Source organism: Euprymna scolopes, chromosome 32 (genome assembly GCF_053919585.1).
Source record: "Euprymna scolopes isolate OS-2025 chromosome 32, ASM5391958v1, whole genome shotgun sequence".
Lineage (NCBI taxonomy): Eukaryota > Metazoa > Mollusca > Cephalopoda > Sepiida > Sepiolidae > Euprymna > Euprymna scolopes.
Genome location: NC_136513.1, coordinates 87,875,476 through 87,880,475, shown reverse-complemented (window position 1 = coordinate 87,880,475; position 5,000 = coordinate 87,875,476). Strand labels below are relative to the sequence as shown.

The 5,000-nt window shown below is 38.6% G+C and overlaps 1 protein-coding gene across 2 annotated transcripts in view; it reads right to left on the bottom strand.

Annotated features, from left to right (window-relative positions):
- LOC145256466 (carbonic anhydrase-related protein 10-like) overlaps positions 1-5,000 on the bottom strand; it is a 696,397-nt gene that overhangs the window by 103,919 nt on the left and 587,478 nt on the right. The gene's annotated exons all lie outside the window — the stretch shown is intronic.

Here is a 5,000-nt window from a genome sequence, read left to right as displayed (position 1 = left end):
CTGAGCACTTTCAGTTGAAATAAAGTCGGTCAATTAAGCTCGCATGCACAGATCATCATATAATGATTAGATCACTATGACAGACGTTAAAAATATTTTACAAATAAATGTTTAAAATTCAGCAGTATTTCTCGCGGTTAACGGTGGCTGAATGGATTTGTTTCTTGCTAATGGAGTCAGAAATAGCTTCGTTGCCGGGTTCGAATCGCTCAACCGGTGTTAATCGTAATACCCTGCCTTGCACTGATGATTTCCGAAAGGATGAAACACTAGTCCCTGTAGATAATTATAATAGTAAATAATTATATATATATATATATATATATATATATATATATATATATATATATATATAGTGGGTAGCAAAAGTATTTAGTACATTAGTTTATTTTACATTTCTCAAATATATTAAGTTTATTTGAATGAAATTTACACTCTCTCAAGAAATATTATCTATCTAAAAATAAAAGGTAAATTAATATATGTTTAGTTGACAAATGTTAATTGATGAAAAATCAAATTACTCATATTCAAAAGTATTTAACACATTCATTTATATTAGTTGTATATTATCTGTTCAGCTTTACAGCCTCCAAACGCTTTCCATAATTGCGTACTAGTTTCTTACAAGTTCTTACTGGTAGTTTCGGCCATTCTTCGCAAACTTTCTTCAATTCTATTGCGTCGTGGAGCAACAGTGAAAATAAGAACAATCAAGCCGAGGTTCGGTTAAGGAACAAGTGTATTAACAATAATCTACAAAGATAGGAAAGCGTGTATATCTGCTGGGCGCTCGGCTAGTAATTGAAGTGCAGTCGCATCTCTCTCACTGGTGTTGGAATTACTAGCGCTATTTATAGTGCTAATCGGTGTAAATTCCTCTGTTCAAGGAAGGCCGGTATAACAAATTCCTTGATGTTCTTAGGATCTTTTGCACCCTTAACTTCAAAGTTTTCCACAGATTTTCGATTGGATTTAGGTCGGGTGACTGGCTAGGCAACTGTAGAACACTAATCCCATTATCCGTATACTATTTTATAGTTATTTTAGCCTAGTGCTTGAGATCATTGTCGTTCTGGAAGATAAAAACCACGGCCCAATCCTAAATCTGCGGCGCCCTTGAACAGATGCGTTGATAAAATCTTTGTGTATATTGCTGCGTTCATTTTCCCTTCTATGTTTACAGTTCCCCCAATTCCATTTGCAGAAAAGCAGCCCCAAAGCATCTCCAAATTTTACAGATGGGAATGGTATTAGATGGTTTAAACTCTGTGCCCGTTTTCCTTCATACACAGGTACGCATGTTTCATCTGAAAAAAACTCAATTTTAATTTAATCTGACGAAAAAACTTCTTGTTCTAGACGTCATCCGAGTCACACTGATATTTATAAACAAATTTCAAATGATCTTTCACATGTCTGCGACTCAACAATGGAGTCATTCCCGGTGATCTAGAATACAGGCCTGTACGATTCAAGGATCTGTTGATTTTTGTTCTTGCTTACTTCAATACCTGCTTCCTGCAAATCCTTCTGAATTTCAGAACGAGTCGGAAGTGGTTTTTACTCTATGTAACGAGCAATGTAACGAGCAATGTAAGGAGGAGTAACATCATTTGGTTTACGTGGCCAATCACTTCGTACACCCCCAACTGTACTCACCACCAAATTTAGTTTTGACGCTATTTTCCTGTACCCGTTTCCATCTTTATACCTTGCTATGATTTCCTGGCGCATATCATTAGTCAATTTCTTTGCTTTAACCATTTTAAAACAGTAATAAAAGAGGCAACCTGCGCAGTGTCTGAGGGTTGTTATTAACTGAATTATAAGGAGCCAAAACCCTGGAGTGCCTTCTGATTGGTTGAAATATCATAGCAAGATTAAATGACTGCTTAAGAATGAAATGTATTAAATACTTTAGCAATTTAGGTAATTTGATAATTTGTTAATAAATATTTGTCAACTAAGTGTATCTTCATTTCTGTTTTATTTTTAAATAGATAATATTTATTCAAACATTGAGTGTAAATTTCACTCAAATTAAATTGATATTTATTGAGAAATACGAAAAAAAAAACAATGTACCAAATATTTTTGCTACCTATATATATATATATATATATATATATATATATATGTGTGTGTGTGTGTGTACAAACTGCCTACGATCATAGAGATGTCAAGACATTCTACACTTTGCTTCACCAGGCTTATGGTCCGAAATCCTTTTTAACTACACCTCTCCTTGCGAAGGACGGGAAAACCTTTCTGAAAACCTCAGATGAAGTTATGCATCGATGGCATGAACACTTTCATGATCTTTTTCATAACCCATCCAATGTTGATGTTGCTGCAATAGAAAGTATCCCTCAATGTTCCTTTTGTCCGGAACTTGATGGTGAACCGACTCTCGTGGAAACAGTTGACTGCATAAAACAGATAAACTCCTGGGTTGGATGGCATCCCTGTTGAGCTGCTGATACATGGTGGTGTCAATGTAAATTGTGTGGTCCACTCTTTGATACTGTCAGTATGGCAGGGTGACCAGGTTGTCCAAGATTGGGTAAATACCATCTTGGTTATATTGTACAAAGGAAAGGGCATAAGGTCTGATTGTAGAAATTATCGAGGTATCTTGCTGCTGAGTGCGGTTGGAAAGGTAATTGCACGGCTCTTGCTAAACCGATTGGAAAAGTATGTATGTCCTGATATCCTTCCGGAATCCCAGTCTGGTTTTAGAGGTGGGCGAGGAACTGTGGATATGGTGTTTTCTGCTAGACAGCTCTTGGCAAAATGTATTGAACAGCGTATGCCTCTTTGCCAGGTATTTGTGGACTTAACCAAGGCGTTTGACGCAGTCAACCGTAAGGCTCTCTCGAAAGTGCAGGAAAAATTTGGCTGTACACCTGCTTTTACAGACAAGTTCAAGCAACTTCATCATAGTATGAAAGGTCGCGTCAACTTCAATGGTCGGCTTTCGGAAGAATTCCCCATTGATAATATTGTGAAGTAGGGTGATATAGCTGCACCAACATTGTTTTAGCTCTGTCTGAGTGCTGTGCTCTGGTATGGTTTCCACGATTGCGATATGGGTGTTTATTAGATTCCGAACGACTGGAAAGGTGTTCAACCTGAGAAGGTTCCAGGCCAAAACACTTGTGAGTGATGGGCTTGTTAGGGAACTGTTGTATGCTGATGATACAACTAGTGATGGATCTCTTTACAAATGCTTGTACCTGCTTCGGACTGACAGTTAATATTAAGAAAACTAAAGTCATGTACACTCCAGCTCCTGATGATCTCTATGTGGAACCTGATATCTTCGTCTGTGGAAAGCGCCTTGAAGTCGTAAAAAAATTTGTCTACCTTGGGAGCACCTTATCAAATGATGGCACTCTTTATGCGGAAATAAGACAAAGAATCAGCAAGGCATCTGATGTTTTTGGAAGGTTACAAGATAGAGTCTGGTCTGACGGTGATCTAACTCTGACAACTAAAATTTCAGTATATCAAGCACGTGTAGTACCATTCCTACTCTATGCATCTGAAACTTGGATCTTGTACCGGTCACATATAGAATTGCTCGAGAGGTTCCATCAGCACTGCCTTAGACATATTCTTGGTTTAAAGTGGTATAGCTTTGTCCCGGATACATATGTCTTAAAAAAGGCCAAAACAACCAGTAATGCTACCATTGTTATTAAGAACCAGTGGGTCATCTTATCTGGATTGAAGACTATCGACTCCCAAAACAGTTGTTCTATGGTGAGCTCTTTCTTGGAAAAAGACCACAGCACAAGCCCCAAAAAACGTTTTCGTGATAGCATCAAAGAGAGTCTGGTGAGCTTTCATATTCCTGTTGACAGCTGGGATTTCCTAGCGTTTGATCGCAAGCAGTGGAGAACACTGATATATAGGGGCGCAGGACACTTTGAAGCAGCCAAAATAGACCGAGGGAAGCTTAAGAGAGCATGTAGGAAATGCCAAACCTTGCCGCCCAACCATGGAGATTTCTGGATCTGTAAGGTGTGTGATCGGACTCTGTTGTCCAAGGCAGGTTTTGTTAATCATATAAAAGAGCACGATGATACAGATTCCGCTGCTGTTAGTTTCATCCAAACCAGTGAACGTTTTCAGTGTCATGTCTGCTTGAGGATGTGCAAGTCGCTGGCAGGGCTAAAAAGTCAACTTCGGCCACATGGACTTTCAGTGAATGAGGGAGTGGCTCTCGTCTGACAAGACGTTGCAATCATCATGTATGTATGTATGTATGTATATATGTATGTATAAAGTAAAAGATTGTCACACACTTTTAGAAAACACTTATTTTGAATAAAATTTAAATGAGAAATTTGAAAACTTTGTAGTGTCGGAAATATTAATAATAATAATAATAATAATAATAATAATAATAATAATAATAATAATAATAATAACAACAACAATAACAATAACAATATATATATCAAATGCATTGCTGGATTGCTACGAATAACAGGATCGTGTCCAGGGTGATGAAAACAAAGTTTCCGGACACGATTATGGTCTTTGGTGCAATTTCAAGTAAGGGCAATATCATGCCACGTCACATTTTTGAAGTAGGCTCGAAAGTCAACATCAAAGTGTACCTGGATGTGCTGAAGAGTGTGGTGATCCTTAGGTGCAACCAGTTGGCCGCTGGCAGAACCTGGGTGTGGCATCAGGAAGCGGTACCGGCCCACAAGTCCAAAGAGATCCAGTGCTACGATTTTGTACCTTTCTCTTACTCCCCCCGTCTTTCTCCCCGACCCCAACTCGCCGAACTACTTCGTTTGGTCATACGTCGATAACATCACCAACATGACTTCCCACAAGAGCGAAGGAAGCCTGATCGCCACAATCTTCCGAGCCCCGCCAGCGCTTGTGGAAAAGGCATGCTCCCTGTTCCGGATCCAAGCGGTGATTAAGGCTGAAAGCGGCACATTGAATTCTACTACAAAATCAAGTTACTTGAATTA